The sequence below is a fragment of the Spea bombifrons genome, chromosome 1 (genome assembly GCF_027358695.1).
Source record: "Spea bombifrons isolate aSpeBom1 chromosome 1, aSpeBom1.2.pri, whole genome shotgun sequence".
NCBI classification, from domain to species: Eukaryota; Metazoa; Chordata; class Amphibia; order Anura; family Pelobatidae; genus Spea; species Spea bombifrons.
The window spans coordinates 112,776,267-112,803,108 of NC_071087.1; the positions used below are offsets into that span (position 1 = coordinate 112,776,267).

A 26,842-nucleotide genomic window follows, 5' to 3' on the forward strand; every position below is an offset into this window, starting at 1 on the left:
CTATTCAGATATCAGTCTGGTTTTTTTTTTAGTAATTTGTCCAGTACTTATTATACAACTATTTCTGTTTAACAATGTGTCAGCTCCTGTATTAACCCTTTGAGTGTCAGGCCATGCATAATGGGAACAGCAGGTTCTTCCTAGAACATCTTCAACCACACCAGATGTGCCATCCTGCTGCAATGGCTCTTCAGTTTGCCTTGTGACGTTTGTGCCTCTGTGCAGCATCTTTTTTTTTCTGATTTACAACTTGAGACAAACATTGTATGGATTCAGTGATATGTATATGTGTGTATACATACATACATATATATCTATATATAAACTGCCCATGATGGATGGAAACATTGACAACAGATCCAGACTAACTGCCAATGACAGAATAGGCAGCCATGCCCACTGTAAGATGTGCACTCATTGCATTACACACCTGATTACCGAAATATGTTAAACCTTAATCATTCTGTATCAGCAAGCATATGTATTAACTATTTACCTGCTGGGCGTATAAATAATTTGTGTTTTAGTATAGATTTGTTGTAAATGTTATGACTTTTTAATCCCTTTCTTTTACCGTCACCAGTACAAAGGATACTGTTTTACCATCTGCAGTATATTTGCCCAACATCTGCAACCCCATCAGTTTACAGTTAACCCCTGTTTTGTTTGTTTTTTTACTATGAACACTGAGGAGTAATTGCAGTAAATTCCCAGACACCCCCTGTTGTACATGTATTTCCTCTTCTATTTCTGTCCCTTTAAAATCTAAATCCTGGTGTAGAATAAAAATTGCAATAACCATATGCAAATGTGGTGAGCGGAACACAGCGTGTAAATCAGAGGAGAGAAGAGCCAGGAGCAATGGGGAGAGAGAAAGAGGGAGGGGGTGACCCGGGGTTAATCAGTTTTACTGCTCAGTGAGAGAACGCTGAACATGGAAAGGGGGGGTTGGATGAGAGATGGAAGGCAGGGGGAAGAAATAGAAGAAATGAGAGCGGAGAGAAAAAAAATAAGGAAAAGGTGGAAGCGGGAGAATATATGTAGAGAAAAATATGGAACTAGCGGAATGATGTCTGAATGGTGACAAAGAACAATGTGTTTTAATTTGGAAAAATGACAGGGAGTGAAGGTAATGTGTATAAACATAAATATTAGCGGTTTGTATGAAGACTAGGATATTTTTCTAAGATATGGAAAAAGTATGCCGAACTGGTTAATGTTAAATTAAAACAGTCCATACTAGATGGTATACATTTACTAATGTTTATATATTATTATTTATTGTTTTATATAGCGCCATCAAATTCCGTTTTATTTATTCAGCGCCAACAATTTATACAGTGCTTTTACAGTACATACATTGGAAGGGTATGAAAAAACTAGAACTCACAGGTGAACTGTTACAGTAGGTAAAGAGGTGCAAGCTTACTACATATATATATATATACATATATGGCCAGAAAAATGCTTATTGCTCAGCTCCTTAATGTAATCTAGTGAGATTTAGCAGTATGCTTTTAGGAAATTTGTATATATATATATATATATATATATATATATATATATATATATATATATATATATACACACATTTAGCAGTATGCTTTTAGGAAATATGTATATATATATACAATACACAATATATGGGCAAATTAGAGAGAGGGGGATATATTATGTTGTGATAACATGAAATGTTAATGTAAGTCTGTTACTGAATATATTTTAAAAACTACAGAAAAATGTTAATACAATATACTGGTTTTTTTTAATGTTCTACTGATCAGTTTAACGTTTTTTTGGTGACTACCGTAGTTACATTGCCAAACCTGTCAAATACCTATATACAACAAAGGTAAAAAAAAAAAAAAAAACTTGGGCCACACGGGCAACTATATCTGTAGCATATATTTTTTCCTCTGTGTACAATGCTATGTTTAGAGGTGAATTATTTAACTTATTTTTAACATTAGGCTTATTTTCTTAATTATGGAATTACTCTGACATTCTATTTTTTTTTTTTTTTACTAAATTGTAAGTTGCTATCACTTAAAGCATTTCAATGCAACTTCATGATGTGTTGTGCAGGGCAGATCTACCCGCTAATGCATAATGAAGTTGGTGAGTTTAAATCTACCTGCAAACTCACAGTTTAGTGAATACATTCTTTAATCTGTTCTCTGACACTGCTCTTTGTCCCAGTGTTGGCATGGCAGACAGCCATTAACGGGGGACTACTAAATATCCGCACCATGCCAAATATTGCATTCCAATTCACTATACTTGGTCCACTTATTTGCAGTCTCATCCCCTGTGAAAGTTTATTGCAATATGCTCTTACCCAGAAGGAGTAGCTGGCTGCTATTTTCATTTTTTGACTTTCAAAAGAAAGTGCATGCTGCTGAAGTCACTGTGTTGGCTCTAGCGAGAAAAGACATGTGCATATCAGCATCGGCATCATGCCCCCCTTTCGCCTGTTATCTGATCAAAGCCGCAGGGATTAGCACTATCTGTAAGTGCTGCTGCCTCAGATCTTGGCTAAGAAAATGCTTTGTTTTGTGGCAAGTGGCAGGATGGGACAGATCCCCCTCCCTAGGGGGGCTGCACGCTACAAATGTCCTCGCTTACTATCAAAAGACGGACAAATATGTACAAACACCCTCTCGCCCACATACAAAAACCTGCCTCATTAGAGATGCCGCGGGCCTGGTCCTATGCCTTCACACATCAACACAGAGATTAACCCTGGCTAACCTAGATTAATTATTATGTAAGGGTGCATTATGTATTTTGGTAATGCAGACTATCTGCCACCGCAGACAGTTTTTATATTTATAATAATATAAGGCCTACTCATGTCTAGAGATACAAGAAACATTTGCCATTATGGCTGATTTGGACTGTAACTTCCATCAAGACAAAACCTGTGCAGGTAGGATATTGTAATGAACGGCAGTTGAAGTAACGTTTTTGTTAGCCAGCTTAGATAGTCATTGAGTAGTTTTGTTGCAAGATGTATGAGTGGCAGTAGACATGATCTGTTTGGACTTTGCTAAAGCTTTTCATATGGTTTAGAATTAGGCCTAGGGGCAAATATATGTACTTGGATTGGGAATTGGCTAAAATATAGAATGCAAAGAATTGTTGGAAATGGAAACTTCTCAAACTGGACCAAGGTATTAAACGGAGTACTTCATGGGTCTGTCCTGTGTCCTATTATTTTGTTAACATTTAATGAATTAACATTAATGTTCTCCCACATTCATTGAGAGCCGCGTCTCACTGTTTCTTGATGACACAAAATTAGGTAGGATAATACAGTCTAACCTACGTGTTTCTTCTCTGCAGGAGAGGGACTAGGCAGGCAAGTTGGAAATTAAGTTCAATACAGACACATGTAAACTCATGCATTATGCGAAAAATAACAATGCAACATATAGCTTAAATGGTATCTCCCTCTGAAAAACTACTAAGGAGAAGGATTTAGAGCTAATTGTATATAACAGACTTAGCATTACTGTGTAATGCCAGTAAGAAGCTACAAAGGCCAATAAGAAATTGGCATATATAAAAAGTGTATTGATTCATGGGAGGAGATCATCTTGTCTCTTTGGGTACATTCCTGGGGATGCTGGGAATCGGTCATCTCAGTTTAAAGTAAAAAGTAAGACAATTGTGCGTGGACTTATTGTGTGAACAGTTAGCAGCACTCAACTGAGTGAGCCTTTCCACATATACCAATCTTTCAGCTACCCAACGCATGTTCTTTCGAGATGCCTTCATGGAGAAAGAGAAGCATTTCTGCATCTTTCAACCTCCACATTTTTATCTGCATTATTCTGGCATCTCGGTGCGCTTGGGGACATGGGGGCAGCATCTCTCCCGTTACTCCAATTAGACGCCAGGTTCAGAAGACAGAAGAACAAGAAGAGGCAAGAGCAGATTTGAAACAGCGGGAAAGTAGACATGGAATGTGATTGTGAGTGTCAAAATGCCTAAACCCAGGAACACACCACAGGAGTTATCCACCCTGCTAAAACAAAGGTTGAGCCACAAGATAGAATGACCAAGGATCAAGGACCAAGGACCAATGATCCCAATGGCGTTGAGGCTCGAGTAGAAGCTGATACGGTAGAGACAGTGTAGCAAAGCAACTCCCGGAGGGCCAGATACACTCAGCAGTATTTTCTATAACATATGTAAACCACTTTGCAAGGTTGGATTACCCAAAGGACTTCTTTCCAATAGGCCTAGGAATTTTGATAAAATGTGATGATCTACTGAAATACACTCAATTTCTTTTTCTGCCTGGATCCTAATAGCTTTGACAAACAAAGAAACCACCATTTTCAGTCAAAAGGGCACTAGGGGCACCCACTTTATTAATAGACAATAGTGACTGGCAGTTGTATGGCAGAGATGTTTTGTTGGACACCTTTTCTCGATGTACTAGTCACATGTGGCACTAGTGCACCTTTACACTAAACCTCAGTGTGTGTCCTGTGGTTCTTTTTTGTTGTCGTTCTGTAGCACTCTTTCATGCATGTTCTTCTACTAACAGTGAGCTCTGTCACATACTTTGGTTTTGTGATATCTTATGAGCTACTGAGACAGAAAGCAGTGGAAGATGTCTTCTCTCATTGCTCCTGCCATCTCAGGAATGAGTAGACTGGAGCTAGTTAAAATCCCCTCCACTGATCTAGTTAAACATGGTGTTACTGTAGAGCGTGACCTTTGGTCAATACCTTGTTCACAAGCAAACCATGCTTGTTGGCCACAGAAAACTGCAAAGTACTTTTCCTGAAATTTTGCATTGAAAAAATAACTTTGGCTTCCATTTCCCAAACATTTAAAAAGTTGGTAATGCTTCAATTTATATTATGTACAGGAACCTCCAACACATTAAATAGTCTTTTAGAAAAAAAATCCTATCGAGTCCAATCCTGATGGTCTATATGCTACTACACTGCTAATATAGGTAGCTTACTTAAGTATGCTTCCTCTTTAAGTAGAAGCAGAAAGAGGGTGGAGGGACATGAGCCAGAAAATGCATACATATACAGCAACACTGGCAATACTCCAATACACATTTTACTTAAATATTTTCGGGTAGAATTGTACATTTTTGTTTTAAAAAATTACACAGGTTTATTCTTCCATAGTGCTCGCAATGTATCCTCTTTGCAACCTTTCTGGTCCTAATTTCTACAATTAATCACACAGTTTCTGGATCAAGATGATATATTAGTGAGCACGGGGTCATTTTTTGGTTCAGAAGTAGCAAGAACCTCAACTAGAAGAAAGACGGCTAACAAACTCTTATAGAGTCTGGCAATCTGGAGTTTAAAATGTAAATAGTGGTGTTGGTGCAATATGGAAGGGGATCCCTTTAGGTCCCTCTTAAACATGCTATGTATCCCACTCATGCCACAATGGCTTTATTGCTTATTTTTATTATTATTTTTAGTGATTTTTCTCTTGTGGGAAGAGGGAGAAACATTTTTTTCCTCCCTGCGATCCCCCCCTCCCCTGCACTGATCACATTGTGATCACAAAGTAAGTCTCCATAGACTTGCATTGGAGATTGCAATGCTTGTGATCTGCCAGTTGGGGGGAGCGATTGGATATCCCAGCACGGTCTAGATGGGCTCTGCAGGGGATATCTTGTGCTCCTGTAACCTTCTGGTTCACATCGTAAGTCGTAAGTCTTCATAAAGGGAATGCCCAATCGTGTGATCGGGCACACTATAAGTAACAGTTTACTTGCACCGACAGCAGTTACAATCGGTCAGTAGGAAGCCAACAATGCTGGCTTCTGCTGACAGGGGAGAGCCCAGACTCTCAAATAAACAGCCTGATCTCTTGTGTAGCTGCAGGAAGATGCAAGAAAGTCAGGACGTACATGTACTTCCTAAAGGGTTCATAAACAGAGATTTTTAGGACGTACATGTATGTCCATAGAGAACTGATGGGATTCATTTACTGAATTAGATAGTGCTCTCATATTCTACAGAATACAGAATCCCTGACATTTATGCCTCAGATAGGTGCTTTTAAATAGTATTGGCTGGGTGTGCGCTGATTTCTTGCTTTATTGTGTGCTCATCATTTCATCAGTCTGAAACTATATACTTTTTAGGGTTTGCTTCCATTTCTGTATTTTTGTGCAAATTTGCAGGTCAAAATCATAGGGTTAAGCACCCCACCTACCACACAGCTTTCTTATTAATGATGCCCTTATTAATGATGAGCCCTTAAAAATGGAAGATAGTTTTAGAGGGTTCGAAAGGCAGCGCAGTCCCATTGATTCAGATCCTTGGTGAGCAACATTTTTAAAATAGATATAAACAGTTATATTTCTTATTTTGGTCATTTACATTACCACACAAGGAATCGACAATGTTCAAGGAATAGTGAATACATTGAAATAAAAACGCCTTGTTCTAAACAGCGTCTATAGCAGATGAGATACAGTTAAAGGACATCCAGTTGCCTCAAAGTGTGTATAAATGCCCAAGTGCATACACAGTCATTTAGTAAGTAGCTGTCTTACTAAATAAATAGCATACACATTCAGATTCCAGGGTTGCTGGTGAAATAATGACCAATATGTACACCAAGAAATCAGCAAACCTAAGGCGTAAATATTGGGCATTCTGTAAAACTTACAGGGCCATACACCATCCAGACTGCCACCACACCTTTTATGCTCTTTAGGTTGTGCTCACCTTTCTGTATTCTTTTTCTGTTAGGAGGAATCTAAGGACAGATATACAGCAGAGGGAGCTGCAGGGTAGGGCTGTGGCTTATTATTAGAGGGACCACTAAGGACAGCACAAAGGAGTCCTGGATGTGGAAATCAAATGTTGAACATAAGACTGGGATCTGGGAAAGGATGGTATTGAAACAGCAGAGAACTCTGCACTCTGTTGGCACCGTGCCACTTATGGTACACAGGGCAGAAGTGCACCAGTAGGTGTGAGTGAATAGCTGTGCTAGTGAACAGAGTTAATGCTTGTGAAATAGCAGAGGAAGGTGACATGCTATACTAAGTCTGTGCGAGTAGTGATAAACTTATCATAGGACACAGCACGAAGACAGTGGGATTATAGCAAAGGTGAAAGGGGCAGCTGGGATTAGATAGAAAATGAGATTACGGGGAATTAGCCTGAAGACGTAAATCTTTGCACCTCTTAAAGTAATTATGGGAAAATGCCTACGTTTAATGTATAATCTGTCTCCCGTCTCGATATCTATCTGCCTCTTGGGGTCTCTGATAGCTTTTTGTAACACTCTTGATCTATATAACTCCTTTCTTACTATTTCTTTGCTCACATTACTGTTGATCTTACCATGCTGTTCTGTCCAGCCTTCCCCCACTTGTTGAACCCCATATTTTAAGATTTAGGAATTTTATATATTATACAACTTGGTTTTGTGGCAAATCTTGGCATAATGGACTCATTCAATAATGGGGTGGACCTTAATAATTTCCTCAAACCAAAACTTTTGCCTTTCAGTCCACATTTTAGTTATTGTATTTTGTATTCCTTAGTATAAATGTTGTCCTCTTAATGTTTAAAAATGAAGTCAAACTATGTCATCAGATGTTACATGGGCAGTGTTGTCATGTCATCCATGAAAGAGCAGTTTAGCCTATGCAGTTTGGGAGTTCCAAAAATTGGCACACTGGTTGAAAGCTTGTGCATAAGACCAGCTGTCAGGACTGTACCAGCCAATCGTAGACTGTTCATCAACTATGGCTTAGGTTGGTGCCATGGGCAGGGCATTACTGGTCATTTAATGGTGAACCCAGAACAATAATACGAAATCATAAATCAGGTCACCAAAAACATGGTGTCCAGGTATCCTCCATATTTAACATATTTCCAGACAAAGCCAAATATTGTCCAACTCTTAATATTATTATTCTTTTGTGTCAGTAACAGACAATAGTATGGTATCATGTAAGTGCACATAGTCCTGTATCTGTGGTAACGCCTATGCCAGTTGTTACCCATAGTCCAGGCCTGATAGACAACTAAAGGCATACATTGTGTAAATATATATTTAAAGGCAAGTTACGTTTGGTATATATTAATGGGTAGTTGCTTCTGCTGCTTATCGCCCCTGAAGAATATAAGAGGCCAGCATGGATTTAGGTCTTTGGGAGGGAGGAGGGGGAGAGGTGTGCGACTAGTGACCATGTCTTATCTACAGAAGCAGGGAAACAGTTTTATCCAGGGGAGAAGCAAAGCTAAGATTTTATTCTTTTATCTCCCAGGCCTGCAGGAAAGCACAAGAGATAAAACTGGGCACCACCAGAGAGGCCTGGAGGGGCAGCAGGGAAAGGAATAACATAGGAGTAGAGAGAGGGTACAAGGTGAAATCAGGGATAAAAAGACTGAATGGGAGTGGAAGAAAAGCAAGCGACAGAATGAGAGAATAATTAGATAACGCAGTTATCAGTTGATAAAATGAAACCTGTAATGGGGAGGATTGCATATTATAGCAAACCCACTGAAATATTGTAGGGGTACTCCTCGCAGCACAGAAACCTAAGTTTATATTTGATCCCCCCGCTTGTTTTTTTTTGTTCCTCCTCTGAAGGATGTCGTAGGATTTTGAAGAAACCCCAATGCGTAGCGAGAACTGCAGGGGGCCTGCAAGAGACGATGGGAAAGCCATTTGCAATTAAATCTAACTGCCCACTCCGGGAGACTCAATTCCCCATAACGAACGCATTTCTAAACACACACTCACCCCGCTGTGCCTGTTATTAGCCTTCCCAGATCTGATCACACACACACACATGCATGGCTGCTGCAGACTACTGGTTAAAGCATCATTTGGTTAGGGTGTTTACAAAGCCACACATTAGTTTTAACACTGTGCTAACGCAAACCTCTGCTGGACTGTTAAAGGTGGAATGCTCTGCAGGCAAAGGCTGTCTGAGAGCACAGGCTGCTTGCTGTTTGCTTCTCCCTACCAGGGTGGGGGGGGATGAATAAAATAAGCCTCTGCAGTGTAGTCCAGAGATAATTCTTATGCTATAAGCAGATAAAAGGCGGGACGGGGGAGCAGAGATAGCAATGTTGTGTGCGCGTGTATATCACTTGTATGGTGTTATCTGACCACAGCCAGGCTCCAGGGGAGACGCAGGAAGGCTACAAACTCAAAGCCTCGCCACGTAATGCACAGTAATGCACTGTAGACCTCTTCGGCTGGGAAAGGGTTACAGGGACAGTAGTGACAATCACAAGCAAACAATGGAAGAGACAAGGAGCTGTTGTAACACCCGTGTTCTGCCTTGCACCTGTTATGTTCCCACACTACCAGCTGCCAATTCTCACTGCTGTATCCTACTCTCATTCTCCCTTCTATAATTTGTCCATTCAGCTTCCTCTCCCCTGCACCCTTTATTTTTCTTCTCCTGCATGTAATTGTTCCTACCTGTTTCACCTTCTGTTTGCTTACTTACCGGTTTGAAAATCTCAGACATAATCTTTCTTTCATTCCTCTCCAATCTCCTCCAGTTCGATTCTGCCCCCCCCTTTGCCTTCCATTCTCCTCCATCATTCTTTGTACTTGTCATTTTTCTTATCTTCTCTCCTCCATCATCCTCTCTTATCCATTCTAGCTACTCTCACTGCCACCGCAATATCTCTTCTCAAACATTCAACTTTCTTCTCTTCATACCAATAACTCCTTACAACACTGTCAGAATGGATATGTGGTGGTATGCGTGTGATGGGGGACAGCATTTAAATCATAATATGTTGTTCTAACTAAACTCCTGTCATATTATCCACCGCTGGGCAACGTGAAATACTAAATTATCATAAAAAAGATTTTGGAACACTCCTATATAGTTTTTTTTGTTTTTGTTTTTTTTTCTAGGCCATTCGCAGAAAGGCATAAGGAAGCTGTTCAAGGGGTATAATGAAATTACCAAAAAATCCCATACAGATTTGGAGCATAAGCTATACTCTACACTCTATACAATTCAAACATTCTCATGGTTTATAGCTCTTTCTAGTACTCTTATTCTCTATCACACTTCTTCTCTTACTCTGGGGTTCATTAACTAAATCTTGAATTTGTAGGAAAGTTGCAGTTTTTAAAGTCCCCTGCTTCACTAGCCATTATAAAAGGCCAACCCTTTTGTCTTGTAGGAAAAAAACTTTACAATTATGACACGTGCCAAAAAAGACAGAATCAACACTGGCATATTTCTTTATTGCATAAGAGATATATTGTGTGGGTATATACATATGTGTGGTGCTATGTTGACTGCATAAAAAAAAAAATGGACGAATACAGGTTGAAAAAGTTTTGTCTGTACCAATTACCACACCCATGGTGACGATATCGAGCCTTAAAAGTGAACAAATGGTTTAAGAATGTTGTAAATGTGTTGGGTTTTTTTGGAAAGAGGCTGCCCTTGTGATCTATTTTGTTGCCGGTACGTTTGGTTGACTAGACCAAATTAGACTGTCGTCTAAAACAAACAGTTGCATTGCCAATCGTATTATAAAAACACAACTGCTATTACTACCCTCTTTGTTGTTGAGAAAAATATATATAAAATAAAAATGCTCCTGTAAATTTGCTTGTTTACATATAAAAAGCTGAGTTAAATCCATTCAAGTGGTTGTCGGCTTATTGTGACCTTGGGCTAAAGATCATTCCCTTTTTTCACAATTCATTAAATGCGTGTAAACTTTATACTGAGATATACTTGTGCACTGTGCTGTACAAAGATTTAAACATACATTAAGGGAGCAAACATGGGAATGGTAAAATAATCACATCCAGGTCAGATTGTAAACTAGTATGTGGCATGACACCAGATACACTTGTGTATCTGATTTGCCCGAAGAAGAACATCTTGTCCCACCTCTCCTACAAGTGAAGCTTGTGTTACAGGATAACCCGTTAGAAAAAGACTTGGTCCCTACCGTGCCCTACACACAGATAATCCTGAAGCCTCCTCCCTGGTGCCTCGGCCCCTTTTCTTATCTTGCCTGTTGGAAGGGAAATCTCCCTTTGCTTTGTAAAAAGCGGTTGTGGTATGCACAAAGGGTTGGGGTGAGAAGGGTTAATTTGTTCTGGAGAGGTAGAATGATGAGGGATGGTTGAATGAAACAATAGCTGTTCCTCTGCTTTTGTTATAGATCCTTTTGTGCTGTGTGTGAGGAGAGAAAGCTGTTCGCCTTTCTAAGGGGTGGTTGTAATGGGGGGAGTCCCTTCAGAGCCTCTTTATAAGCACCTTCTGTATTGGTAATGTGTTGCTTTGATTAACCAGTTCTCTACCATCCAAACCCTTGTGCAGCATCCAGCCTGTGTGAGAATGGTATCATGATTTATGGAGAGTTAATTCACTTTTAGGTATTTAAAATGAAATTTTAAAACAATCCGTTATGGGGATTATAAGGATTTAACAAACAGGAAAGGTCTTGCATTCTAACCTTCTCCATTTCTTGGCTATATTGGACAAATATCTCTTAACCTCACCATGGCCATAAGTTTACGCTTCTCTTACAATTAGTGTGTTCCTGAACCTTATAAGACCTAAAGTTAGTTGTGTGAATGGTTCTCTGCTTCTGTCTGTTCAAGTATAAATGTATACTAGTTATCAGTATAATATAATAATTATGATTTATATACATAAGGGGTAACTGACCTTTCTGACTTCACTATATCTTACGAATGATCCAAGCCCAATGAGCTTCTGCTGCAGCAATAGCTTGGTAAAAACATAGAATTTCATGGCAGATAAGAACCACTCAACCCATCTAGTCTGCTCATTTTAACTGGTGTGGAGACTAAATCGGTCCTTGGTCTTGTCTTAGATTCAAAATGACTTTATGTCTATTCCATGCATGTTTAAATTCCCTCACTGTATTAGCCTCCACCACTTCTGATGGAAGGCTTTTACATTTATCTGCCACTTTCTTAAAGTAACATTTGCTTACATTACAACTAAACCACTGACCTCTAGTTTTAGATTATGGCCTCTTTGTTTCAAGCTAAACATACTGAGATGCCTTACTTATTACAGACCTGCCTCTGTAGATGGTGATAAAATGTAATATTTCTGAAGTAAAAATCTCAGTGACAGCATTACTCAGACAAGGAAGCATACTAAAACACCAAGAGAACACTGCCTTTTGCATTGTCTAGTTTAAAAAATAAAACACTAGGTTTCCATATTAATTTTGATAAATGGAATTAAACAACTGCTACTCAATCTCAATGTTCTTTTTTTCTGTCCTCCCACACGCTGTTGCGTAAAATAAAATATGTGCAGAGCAGTCATTTACGGCAGTATACCATATCTCATCTCAAGTTAGACAGCAGATACACTGGACATTGGGGTGGATGTAATAAGCTGTTTCCAAGGGGTCTGAATCTTAGACATTGAAAGGGAAGGATAGTGTCATGGGCAAAAAGGTTGGTGAGATACCAGAGATCTAAATATAGATTGCAGACAATGTTAAAAGCATTCTGTAATAGCCAAGGTCAAACACAGGAGACACAGTAGATGCCTTTCCTTTGTGAGGATTTTTTGTTATTGTGGAACATCCGTGAAGTATTTAAAAGACACAATCACGTGATGCAGAATTGTACAGCACAAAGAATTGTGATGTCTGGTCCTGTGTCTTTCTCAAAGTTGCCATCTTATCTCCGGACCACTAATCTTTAAGGAACAAACTGTTTGGTGCCTATCTGTAATTATCATTCTGGCATTCCTTGCTTTAAGAAGCAACCTGATGTAATAGGAGGGTGGTGTGCTATTTTGAGAATACAAGGCTTCACCCCATAACAAGGGTAATATAGTAATTTAGGTTGAAAAAAGACACAAGTCCATCAAGGTCAACCTTGCTGAACTTGAACTTTAACGACCACACATACTCTCACTCATAGTCACCCACACCACATACATGTTCCATCCACCTTGATTGTGCACACATCACATAAACACACATTGTAAGCTTTCTAGCAACCCCTTCTCTGATGTATAATGTCCTATAAGCATTGGCTTTAATGCTTTCTGCAAGGGATTCTGATAATGCCCCTATATAACTATACCCATGACTTTATAACCCTAACAAGGTTAAGACTGAAATTTGAGAATAAACAAAAATTGACATCTAGTGTCCAAGTTCCCATTTTATGTTCCTATTGACACAAAAACACAGTGTGGCTTGTGGAAGGGAAATTTAAGTCCTTTGGAGATACATAAAGTAAATACAATCTGAGACCATCTATTTGACATATAACACTGTAAGGTCGCACTACGTGCTGTCCTGCATTTTATAGTTTGTATATCAATTTGATATGATTTTAACTCCTAGTAGAAAATTCTAAATTAGAACTAATGTTACTTTGTTCAAAGATTCAGCAAGTGGGGTAGTGGATGACTGTATCTATGCAATAAAGCATTCATGTCATTTTTTGGCAGCAAAGTTATTAAGCAGGAGTTAAGATACTTTTGTAACAAAAAAGTAAACATGATACATTCAATGGCAAACTGTAAGTATATTAAACAGAAGCTTTCAAGACACTGCAATACTCTCCAAATCTTTTGCATACAAGAAAAATAATTATTTGCTGATGGAACTTTGAAGGGTTCCCTCATTTGCTACTGTACTGTAGAGTGAGAGGTACCTCTGAAAAGAATCCTACCAGATTTAATTTCTATAATATCATTTACACAAGTATCCACCAGTTGTCTTTCAAATTCAAGGCATAATATCATTTTTAGGCTGAATTAGTCTTGAATTGGACATTAAAGTTGCTTCTCAGCCAGAAAATCCTGCACTCTGCTAAAGTTCAATGACTGTGATCCAGCCTTGGAAGTTCATCTTTTAAAAAGGACACCATTGTGACTCTGGCATCCTGCTGTCTGTGATTTTAGAAGGTATGGATATTAAATTGTGTGACCCAGAGATCTGTAATGGATGTGTTGTTGAAATAGCCAAGAACTACATTCGGTTCTTGGTGTTGGGAAATTTGTGTTTGTTAAAAAAAAAAAAGCCTCCCTTGCATCATATAATTTCAGTATATACATTAAAGAGCGAGTTTGAAGTTCACCTCCATGGCATGACTCTGGATTATCAATGGTCAACCCCAATTAGCCTGTTGGTCACAGAGCTGGTCCAGTATAATGCATAGCGATGTAATCTTTACTCAAAGGTCCAACAAGCTTATGTATCTCTAAATCTTTTTCTGCATTGGCCAACTAAAGGGTACCATTTTCAACTAAAGACTCCATCTTCACAAAGAAGACAGGAGATATCCCAGTGGAACAAGAACATCCTATATATATTCCTTCATAAAATGAAAAATATGTCCATTGCGTTTGTAAGAAAAGAAAATGGGAAATAAATGGGTCAGAAAGTGGTTCTATGACACATTCAAGCAGACATATATCTCACATCTACCAACATAGCTCAAATTCAAATTAGAGTTTATTAATATCTAAGAATACTACAAGATTATATGATGAAAAGATGCTCCCACGCTGACTTGAAAGGCCACCTGATGTAGTGTAACTATGTGGAGTTTGGAAGACCTGCCATCAGCCTATGACACTAATACCTTTACAATGTTTATTTTTACATTCCAAATTAAATATGACAATTCTTGCTATTTTTAAATAATGGACATATAGCGGCGACTTAAAAGAATATGGGTACATGGATAGTCAGGAGTTATTTAAAAGTAGATTTACTTACAAAGCGCATCAACCATTTCTCAAAATTCATTGGATTTTTTGTGTGTTGCTTACTTACAAAGCGCATCAACCATTTCTCAAAATTCATTGGATTTTTTGTGTGTTGCTGAATGCCTTGATATCCAATCAATGTTGAGGCATTGTAGCAACACCATTGAGTGAAGACATCACTTTCTTAGCTTGCTTAACCCAATGGTGTGCTTGGCACGTTAGTTGTCACGAATGTGCCTGGAACAGCAGTTGATGTCAAGGGGTAAAAATCATTGGTGGGCGTTTATATCCACTTGCTCCCCATGCCCATTGTGATGAGGGAGGTTAAAAAAAATCCTTGTGGTCTTCTCTCCCTCTATCTCTGCCCTGCAAGGAGGAGGGAGTAGAAATCACAGTAAAATACTAAAAAATGTTAAAGGTTCTACCTAACCCAAAACATCTAAGACCCCATTATGGGGGAGATGAGGTCCATTCAAGAAAAATCTGTGAGGAAAGAAAAGATCATTGTTATCTTTTCACAGTACATCTTGAAAGCCATCACGTCTCATTTTCAGCTCAGGGAAAGGAGCCACTCCAAAAATAGAATACCGTATTGGCCCGATTATAGGCACTTTCCCCCAAAAATTCAAATCTTTAAACTGGGCGTGCGGCCTATTATCTGGGTTTAGCTCAGGGATGTGCAATTCGTATCACCCAGAGCACAGGACTTGCAGCTCCAGGCACCAGGCAGGTGTTTTGGGTTTTTTTTCATTTAGCCCTGCTGCGGGCAAGCAACATGTTAGAGTTAGAATGTTAGAAACATTCCACATTTTTTTATTTAAAAATATATTTTTCTTTAAAATAGCACCAAACCATAAGGGTGCGACCTATAATCGGGCCAATAAAAATGACATAAAAAGGTATGTCGTTTTTTTTTTTTTTGTAAATAACATTTTATTAAGATCTGAGATTGTAGCATATCATCATAAGAAAATGGTCATGCAGCATGAGAAAAATATTACACTGTAGCATATGACACAGAGTAGATGTATAGATCGACACACAATTCGTACAGCATTGTTGACAAAAGGATGACAAAATTAGGGTTCTGTGTGCACTGGTGTATGATAAAAGTACGATATATCTCATATAGCAGTCATAATGAAACATCTATGTGTTGGAAAACAAGACTCGGATCTGGAGATTTTCAAAAAGAAATAAATCCGTAAAACCAGGCAGTGGTACAAAAAAAAAACGATAAGAAAACAAAACAAAGTGGAATATAAAACATTGTATCCTGGGATTAGATTACACACCGGCGTGGCATAGAAAGCAATCCAGAGCCTGGATAAATGTTACCATAACTCTTAGATAACATTTGATACTGTGCTGGGAATTCAGCAATTGGGAAGAAAAAGTCTAACTTCGATTTCGCCCTTAATTTATTTAAATATATTGTGAGGGTGATATTACGTTAGTAATTTTTGCACAAATCAATTCAGGACATGCAAATTTCCATTGAACGCAAATTCCATGGCATGCCCTTGCCTAAAACTTGCAAAATTTTAAGTTGCAGGCACTTGCATGCCACCACAAACAGCTTGCATTTTAGCGGTGAAGAGGTGATATGCATAGAACAATTGTCCTTAGGGCTGGGTCCACATTATTGTGGGAAATCTCTGTAGGTAGAGAACTTTTAAGATTATGCTAATATCTGATGATGAAGTATTTGGTAATCATGTGATATTCTGGGTCACAGCCCAGGGTATCAGGAAAGACAGATCCAAAAAGACTGTCAGTAAACATAAGCACCTATGGGAGCTCTCTGGGTTGTCCTAGTGCTACCATCTAGATCAGGGGTGGGCAATTAATTTTCCCATGGGGCCACATGAGAAATTGGAATGGTTTTAGAGGGCCAGACCTCTACAAACTACAAACTCCGAAGCCTTGTCCATTTTGTTAACTTATGTGCTGTTTAATAAAGTTATTCAAGCCTACGTCATTGGTAGAGGTGCTTGAATAAGTAAGGCCTGAATAACTATTAGCACAGCACAGAAGTGAACAAAATGAACAAGGCTTCGGAGTGCATACCGTATTTTTCGCTCTATAAGACGCACCTGCTGATAAGACGCACCTAGATTTTAGAGGAGAAAAAAAAGGAAAAAATATTTTGAGCTAAAAAATGGGCTAAAATATTTATTACAATAACTGAATAAGCTATGAACACAGTAAGACACACGCAGTAAGACACACACAGACACAGTAAGACACACACAGACACAGTAAGACACACACAGACACAGTGAGACACACACAGACACAGTAAGACACACACAGACACAGTAAGACACACACAGACACAGTAAGATACACACAGACACAGTGAGACACACACAGACACAGTAAGACACACACAGACACAGTGAGACACACACAGACACAGTGAGACACACACAGACACAGTAAGACACACACAGACACAGTGAGACACACACAGACACAGTAAGACACACACAGACACAGTGAGACACACACACACACAGTGAGACACACACACACACAGTAAGACACACACACACAAACACAGTAAGACACACACACACAGTAAGACCTCCCTCCCTAACCCCCCTTCTCAGTATCTCCCCTCTAACTCCCTAACCCCCCCTTCTCAGTATCTCCCCTCTAACTCCCTAACCCCCCCTTCTCAGGATCCCCCCCCCCGCCCCGGTCACTTACCTTAAACTCCTGTGTTGGAAGCGTGAGGCGTTTGTCTCGGGTGCCGGCGCTTCACTGCTGATCGCCGGCGTCTGACGTCATATGCCGGCGCCCAGCGTAAAGCGCCGGCACCCGAGACAAACGCTTCCAACACAGGAGTTTAAGGTAAGTGACCGGGGCGGGGGGGGACACCGGACTCATTGGTGAGTCACCAGGACACTCTTTGCGGGCCGGTCCGAGCTATTCAGCGGGCCGGATGTGGCCCGCGGGCCGTGCTTTGCCCAGGTCTGATCTAGATACTTTATGCTATACCAGGCAAAGCCCCATTATCTATTAACATTGTTGTCTTGCTGTGCTCTAAAAAAGTATGTTGTTGCTTAAGAGTACCAGCTCATGTCTTTCTTATTTATACTTGAGGTAGGAATTCATTATTTCTACCAAGTAAAAGAGAAAAAAGGCACGTTTACCCTAGTGTTCTATAGGCTCCATAAATACACAATTTATGTGCATTGTGTTACTCTTTTCAGTGCCAAAGTGACATATAACACAGTTTTAATGCATTGCTCACCCCTTTCTTTTGAGCAGGCTATAATAGAGTAGTGTACAGATAGATATTTTCCAGGTTCTCAGGAGTATTTTATTGTTAAGGTACCTAAGTATTCTTATTACAAACTAAATAATTATTCTGATATAATAATAATGACCTCTTTTGATTTCATGCACATCTGCTTCAGCCTCTCTGTACCTGTTGCCTCAACAACACTAACAATTCAGGCCTCCCTTTGACTTTTAAACAAAAAAGAACAGTTACATCTTTGTATATTTGTCTTAAGAATATGTCTTCATCTCTGATAAGTTTGTTGGGTACACTTATACATAAACATTCATGCTTACATACATGCATACAAATATACATACCCCCTACCGTCCGCACCCACTTACCTCTTACCTCTCTTGCAGCTTTCCATCCGGCTGCTCACACGTTCCTGTTTACACATGTCTACACCATGTAGGTAAAAGTGTGCTCTCAAAACACATAAAACAATAATAAGACTGAGGTTTTATATTGACCTTATAAGCAAATTAAGGGGTTTAGGGTCCCTTTTCATTTACTGGGCCCTAATGGGATGGAATTTAAAAACTTTTTGAAGAGATCATTTATGATAAATTATGTTTTTGAAATAAAGTAGGAATTGAACATATCAGAAATCAAGCATTTGTGTGACAGGTAAACTGTATCAATATTTTCTCTTAGAGTGCTAAAAACAAATCTGTTTCCAAATGATTATATTAAGCACTAATATAAAATAAACTTTTTTTTCGGTTTAGTTTTAAACTCAACCATACAACCAGGTTCCGCACTGTTTACCAATACTGCATATCTTTGTGTATGTGCATGTAGAGATATAGAATTTATAGAGCGACATATAAGTCTTGTATGCAATGTATCAACGCTTCTACCTTGGCAGGATTCCCAGAAGATCGCTATGGCAACCACATCCAGCATTTACAAATGATAGAGTGTGGCTGCTTGCAATCAGGCACCCTTGATGTCCGCGCTCTCGCTAACTAGTGGTCAACACTCATCTGTTTCAGTAGGGCTGTAGGGCCGCTGTTTATTTATGCAAGTCTGTAATGACAGCTGACAGTTCCAGAAATGAAACTGATAATGTATTCTGTGATGGAGCAATTAAAGGTTAACTACAATACGCCAAAGTGGCATCATATTTCTGAAGCCGGAGTCTGTAAAATATTTTTCCATATAGATGCTGCTCTCTTATTACATTAGCTCCATACTTTATTCCAAAATGCTGCTTTCTCCTATCTGGTAAGCGTCAGATTCCGTGGTCATCTCATCTCCTCAACCACTTTTCACTGAGCCATCAGAATATTGCAAAAATTCTTTAATATTCATATTTTTAGTATAAACTGTATCCTATATGTAACAATGCTTTATGAAATAATACATTAACAATAAATAGCAGATTAAGTAAATTGTTCTAAATTAGCCATTTGAAGTAAGATAGGTTGTGTATGGAATGTATGTGGGGGAGCAATTTACAAGTCATGTGTTATATTTTCCATAATTAATAGCTGATAGTTATTCTACAATTGGAATGTATCTGTTATAAGGGGTGAGAAGATAATGATGATGATGATAGATACAGCCTAACACTTGTAGCTGATCTTGTAGAAAAAGGCTTTCCCCAAACTTTTCCCCGAAAGTTCTGGACAATGCTATGCTTCCAACTTTGTGGGAGCAGTTTGGGGAAGGACCTTTTCTATTCCAGTATCACTGTGCCTCAGTGCTCAAAGCAAGGTCCATAAACACATGGTTGGGTGAGTTTGGTGTGGAAGAACTTGACTGACCCGCACAGAGCCCTGACCTTAACTCCAGCAAACACATTTGGAACTGGAATAGAGTTTGGGAACCCAATTATCAACTAAATTTGGTTAATTACTTCACTTAGTAACTAAGGGGGCAATTACTTCTTCACATAGCCCGGGTCGGGTGGGATACTTGTTTCCTTCTATACATGAAATCATCATTTAAAAACTGCATTTTGTGTTATCTTTATTATTAAAATTAGTTTGGTGATCTGAAACATTTATATGTGACAAATATATTAAAATAAAAAGAATTTGGAAAGGTGTAAAAAAAAAAATCCACAGCACTGTAATGTACCTGATATTTTCCTTTCTATTTTTTACCTCTCTTTTTGCACACTGTCTCTCCTTCCTCTTTCATTATCCATCTTTGGTTGTCCCATAGACATGTTTTATATATAATAACACCTTGGGTTGTAATGGGTTGGTGTCCCTCATGGTATTTAATGAGTTAATAATCATGTTTAAACCCCATCCACTCCCTCAAATCTGTCCTCTTAATCTCCCTCCTGCTTCCCCCATTACTCACATATTCACAACGTAGCCATGTCTTTCCTATGTCTGCCCTTTTGTGCATTAGTATAAGGCGGTGGGGGGCTCTGGGGGAATGAAAGGATTTAAACGTGGGGGTCCCATAAAGGGGATTTAACAGCATTCTTTTTCTTTTTTTAGGTTGAACAAAAATTACAAGCAAAATAAAAGGGGCACAAAAAAGACACTGAATGTGTACAAGATCCTTTGGAAAAGCCCTTCCTTGTCAAGTCTATGATGCTGCTGTGGTCATCTCCATCTGAAAAGCACCACCATATTGTGAAGTGTAGTACAGGAGGCAACAAATCATACTAGAAAATCGTACTGCAGAAATTAATGTGAGCATACTACATGAAGCGTATTGAGTAAAAAATGAATAATACATCGGTAGCGGGCCACTCTTGTTACTCTCGCAGATGAGATATTCTTAAAATATAATAGTTTAGGGGGTGTAAGGCAACTGAGACTTTCACACTTTCATCACTGCACCATTACAATAATGAGCCAGGGTAAACAGTGGTGTGCAAGGCTTCGTGAAGGGGTTAAACATTCGGCGTTTGGAATATATCCCCTCCAGTCCCTCTTCTTTTTATATCCACATCAAAGGCATACATTTTGATGCTTTTGCAAACCATTTGCTTCATGTGTAAGTGGGTCTTAGATAAAGCCTGCCAATGCCAAATCCAACCCCTCCCCAATCTTGCAACCCATACCCCTCCCTCTCTTCCCAGCCCTTTCAATACAGGACACATTATGTTGCCACAACACAGAGCGTGGGACACAGAAAGGTACTGAGGCTGACACAGGAGAATTAACCTCTCTGCTCTATGCTAGAGATCTGATGGTTGTGAATGGGAAGTAGTGTGCACAGTGTCAGTCTGGGGCGAACGGGGTTTCCTACACATTCAGCGTGCACGACGCCTTCCACTATACACAAAATCTTGTTTACAAATATTTGCTTACAATGATACATGCAAATATGTTTTAGCTAAGAGGACCAGATGACTTCAAAATAATAATAATAATAAAACAGGAGGTACATAGTTATCAATATGTCTTTGTAGCATAGGGTTAGTGTTGTTAATTGCAAACTTTGTTCTGGATTCCAAGGCTTTTCCATCCCCATCTTTAGCACTACATGGGGTATCCTTATTTGCAACCAAAATATTTTTTTATTGTCAATTATTTTGACATGTTTGTGCCTTTTAATGTCTCATGGCAATTGTTGTTTTTTTTGTCTTATAACAGCACATCCCATCATGTAAAACTATCAGCGTATTTACAGTACATATGTATGTATATTTTTATTTACACATTTACTTAGGGCTTTGCAGTTTACAGCCTAATAAAGGAAGGTACAATATGCAAGGTTGTATAATAAATGCAGTAGTTTATGGAGATTTTGATCTGGGTACAACAGGTATGAATATGTTAGTAAAGGAGGTACCTGCCGTGTTAAGCTTACAGTCTAAGAAAGGAACATATGCAGTTGGATAATCACAGCACTCGCACAGCAAACTGAATGAAACTGATCCAGTTGGCGCTGCCTGTCACTCCGCCTCCATCGTCCACATATTTTATTATGAGGTGAGAGGGCAAATTTGCTAAAGTTCCATGTGTGAAATACTTAATTGGGATTTTTTTCCCTGCCCTGCTTTTGCAGCAAAGGAACTGCCACTCTATGTCTAGTCGGCCTAGGCTGGGAAATATGGTGGCTGGCTAGCCCCAGATAGCCTTGGAATTAGCTGGGAGTAGGAGGGGAAGTGGGTGTGGAGAAACACTGCTTCCCTGCCTAGAGAAAGAGTAAAGTGACCCGGGGAAGCAGGTCTATACACAATGAACCCATTATACCACTACCCGTTAGGCGTGACCTATATTTTTTTCACTTTTTTTATAGCAGACCCTTATGTACGGGCATTACAAAATATGTTCAATAATAACAACATTTTTTAAAAAATGCCACAAGAGTGGACCCAAATATTGGTGGATTATGTTTTAATAGCCAATCATTTGCCTTCTATGTGCCATTAAAAATGACCAAGTGCAATACGGGATATGCCGCTTTGGTTTGTCCAAAAAGAGGCGCCAGCTGGGGCCATGTGGACATAAAGCTTCTTATATGATAGTGGTAGCAGTAACGGGCTGTGTGTGACAGGGCCAGGTTAATTGGAGTTGCCCCGGACCTCCTGTCCCCGGGCAGAGACAGACATTCTCGTAGAACTCTGGGTCGGGTTGTCTGGGGCAGTTTGCACAAAGTGTTTTGTTGGGTGAGGGTGTTTTGGGGGTCTTTGGGGATCCGTGTGCGGTTGAGCGCGTCTGTGTCCTGTTTCTGATCCCATGACCCAGCAATATTTTATAATGTATTTTATTTTATAACCGGCCCCAGAGACTGAATGTGGCTGCAGCTTCAGCCCTTCAAAGGGACAATCTTGTAACCTGGCTGGAGCTCTTAACCTGGCCCGGTCACACTGTGTAACGAAGATAATTGCATTAGTGCATTCTTTTAAGCTGTCTGGACAGACCTAAAGAATGAAATGTTTCAGTTTACCTAAAGGCAGCCAGATCTGCTGTCAAATGTAGCCTTGTTCATAATAAAATAGGTAAAAGGCAGAGAGCTGTCGCTGTGAATAAACTGCTCTAATATCTCTTAACAAAACAACACCAAAGAGATGGTGGTCAGGTCCACTCAGTTGATAATTAGTTAATTGCAATCCATTCTGATTAAGTGTGTAGATAACACTTCCAACTCCTCCCAGTGAACAGTGAGAGAGGTTGCAGGGGGTAACCATTACATTTCTATCCAGGCGGATAGGAAGGAACCCTTAAATAAAGAGGTCTAATTACAGAGATAATAATAGCCATTAATTACAGGGCTTCCCAAGTTAATTCAATTATTTTTACACTGAAAGTAATCCTTCTGGGCTGCTTGCAGAGAGCTTTACAGACTCAGTTACTAACCTTCTTATACAAACTTGGGGTTGTACCATGGCTATTGTGTTCATAAAAAGCAGAAGTTTATGAAACTAAAGGTATTTTGGTTTGTTTTAGCCGGTTTGTGATGCCATTTAGTGAGCAATGTTAGTAGAGTAGAGTGGTCACTTCTACAGATGTAAGAAGAAGAAGGAACAATGGTCTACTAAAAGGTATCACAGTTTATTATTTGAGGTCGATATGGCAATATCCATTAATTCTTTGTTCCCTCTTACTATAAAACTAGATCTCTAATTAAAAAAAAGAAACCCTTTCTGCATTTATATGTAATTAGCATGGAGCTAGACAGCAGACCACCCTTTACCCACAAAATTGTAGGATTGCTGGGATAGTTGAAGATTTAGGAAACAGACTGGGTCAAGTTTGATAAGGGAAGGTTGAAGAAATGAGGTGGTCTTAATTGAAATGATAAATGGATGTGGGTAAAACAATATCAAGATGAGTCTTTTTTTCCTCCTCTTTTAGAAGAACATATAAGGGGAGGGGGAAAAATACTTATTTTGATATTGTTTTTGCCCACTGCCAATCTGGAATACCACCTGGCATGCAAATTGTTAATATTTCTAATGATTACAGGATATTAGCACCTATTTTTTTTTCTATTCCCTTATACGATACTGGATACCATGGCAAAGCTTGTAATCCATGTTTTTTTAACTGACAAATTGGCATTACAGCTGTTAACATGAGACGCGCATTAACTCCTTTATTCTATGTGCACAGTGCACTATGAGGACCTGGCAATGGTTAAGTACTGCTACTTTCAGCAGGTCATGTGAAGTGTAGGAGGGGGCTGTATCTTGTTAACTAGATATCCAGCTGTGTTAATTAGGCCAAATTTCTTCACCCCTCCCCCTTTATAACAATCCGGTGCTTCCCCCACCCCCTACCTCTAAATGAAATTGACCCCCTCAGATTCACCACCCAGTTAGAGTTAATTTTTCTTAAAGACAATACTGGGGAAAATCCTTTCAAAGTATAATTATAAAAACTTCATTAAAGTCACTAACAAATCTTTCCAGCCCCTCTGTACACCCTTCCCTGGTTAATTAGACAGTGGAGGATAATGTTAATGAATAACAATGTAACAATTAGCAGGATGCATGCAGGAGTAATATGTGGAACTGTTTCAAAAAATGAATGTAGAAATGTGGGATACAGTGAAATTCTATTCTATATGTTGTACACAGAGCATCATCACTGTTTTATTTACAAGAAATGTAAACTTATGTCTATAAAGAAACAGAATTTGACGGCAGATAAGAACCATTCAGCCCATCTAGACTGCCCATTTTCCTGATGTAAGACCCAGCTTTATGCCTATCCCATGCATCTTATATATATACCCCCCCTTAAGGACCAGGCTGTTGTTGAATTTTTGTACTCTTTGTGACCAAGGCTGTTTTAACACTTTTGTGGTGCTCGTGTTTAGCTGTATATTTTCTCCTCTCCTAAATAAATTATATACTTCTTTTCAGGTCAAGAAGGGCTTTCTTCAGATACCATTTTGATCATATCATATAATTTCCTATATAAAAAAAAATATGAAGAAAAATTGAAAAATGCACTTTTTCTAACCTTTATTTGAAAAATCTTTTACTCGCCTAAAAAAGCTAATAGAAAACCTGTAGAAAATATATTCTACTATTTGTCCTGAGTTTAGAAATACCCAATGTTTTTATGTTTTGGGGTTTTTTTTGCAATTTATAGGGAAATAAGTACAAGTAGCATTTTGCTATATCAAAACCATTTTTGCCAAATCAGGTCATTCTGTCCGCATGTGCTATTTTGGACATCTTTGAAGCTGGCTAATGCAATTTTCCTGCATCAAACCATATATTTTTGAAAACTAGAGCACCCAGCGTATTTCAAATGCTGGTATTTTAGTCCTTTCCATGCACTAATTCTACTATACCACCCTTTGTCAAACTTCATACTTCAGGTATCGATTCACAGCTCCTGGTATATGTCACTGTTAAACAACACCCCAATATGTGTTCAGCAACATCTCCGAATACAGTGAGAATACCCGAATACCCCCTATGCATGGGTTTGTAGGGTTGTTTGGGAGGTAATATGCCACATTTGGGACATGCCATTTTTCCACTTATAACTAACATCTGGTCCTACTGCCCCCATGTGCTAATTGGGCCATCTTTGAAGCCGGCTAAGGCAATTTACCCCATCAAACCATATATTTTTTGAAAACTAGACACCCCAGGGTATTTCAAATGCTGGTATTTTAACACTATCCATGCACGAGATTCTACCACCAGCCTTTGTCAAAATTTGTGGCTGTATTTTTTGTGTGTGTTTTTTTTTCCACACACATTGTACTTCAGGTATGAATTTACCACTCCTGGTATACTGTACGTCACTGTCAAACAAAACCCTGATATGTGTTCAGCAACATCCCTTGAGCACAGTGGTACCGCCCATGCATGGGTTTGTCTGGTTGTTTTCTGGGCTAAAAGGCCACATTGTGGAAATGCCCTTTTTTCCCATTTTGGTCAGTCTATGCCAATGCACTATTTGGGATCTTTGAACCCGGCCACTCCAATTTACCCTCTTGGGTATTTGAAATGCTAGTATTTTAACTCTTTCCATGTCAGGATTTTTGGGAAGATACAGGGCTAATTTTAGCACTTGCTCATAAAAATAAACTTCAGTGCATAATTATTTTTAAATGTTACCACATTTCTATTTATTTTTTTAAGCTATTTTTATTTTTTTCCATTTTTTTTATTATTTCATTAAATTTTTTACTAATCACATTGTGGTTAGAAAGCTGGGCTCAATTGACTTGCATGGTTTAATGCAGTACCTGTATTAAACCTGCAGGGGGAGTCTAGAGTTCTCAGGAGGGTCTGGAGAGACCCTCTTGGAAACTTGTTTTAACGGACGCCGCCATCTTGCGAGAGGCAAAATCTCTTGCAGTGTGCCCTGGGGTGGGTTTTCAGTGTCGCTGAATGCCTTCGTATCGTGACACCATTGAATCGTTGGAGGCGATCGTTGATTTTGGAGCGGTTAGGGAGATTCGAGTACAACATTGGCCATGTTTTCCCGGACGCATGTTAAAAAATGGCTGATTTGGGTCACCATAATCTTTCCTGATCCCTCACTGATCACTTGAGGTTTGTTCTACAATCACAGCTCAAGTGCCTACTTCACAATATGAGCTGGATGAGTAGGGGAGGACCCCAAGAAAGCTATGTTGGGCGAGTGACCATGTGAACCATTTTTGCCAAGACACATGTACATTTCATGTATTGCTAGCTAGCAAATTTAAAGTGAACTAATCTATCTATCTATCTATCTACATGGATTTTTTATACTTTTGTAGATCTATATAATATAACCCAGCGATCACTGTAATTAATATTCCCTAAAACTCTCAATTGCAAAATTGGATTTTCTCATTCATTTAAATATATCTTAATCTAATGTAATTGAAACAAACAGTCCTTGCCTTTAAAATGTAATAAAAATAAGACTAGTAATTATGTA

General features: G+C 39.0%; 1 long non-coding RNA gene across 1 annotated transcript; it reads left to right on the forward strand.

The window, feature by feature from the left end:
* Positions 1-537: 537 nt before the first annotated feature.
* LOC128474709 (uncharacterized) lies at positions 538-20,734 on the forward strand. Its single transcript, XR_008346392.1, has 2 exons — positions 538-1,129; positions 20,486-20,734. It is a non-coding gene; the product is annotated as an uncharacterized LOC128474709 (long non-coding RNA).
* Positions 20,735-26,842: the final 6,108 nt, after the last annotated feature.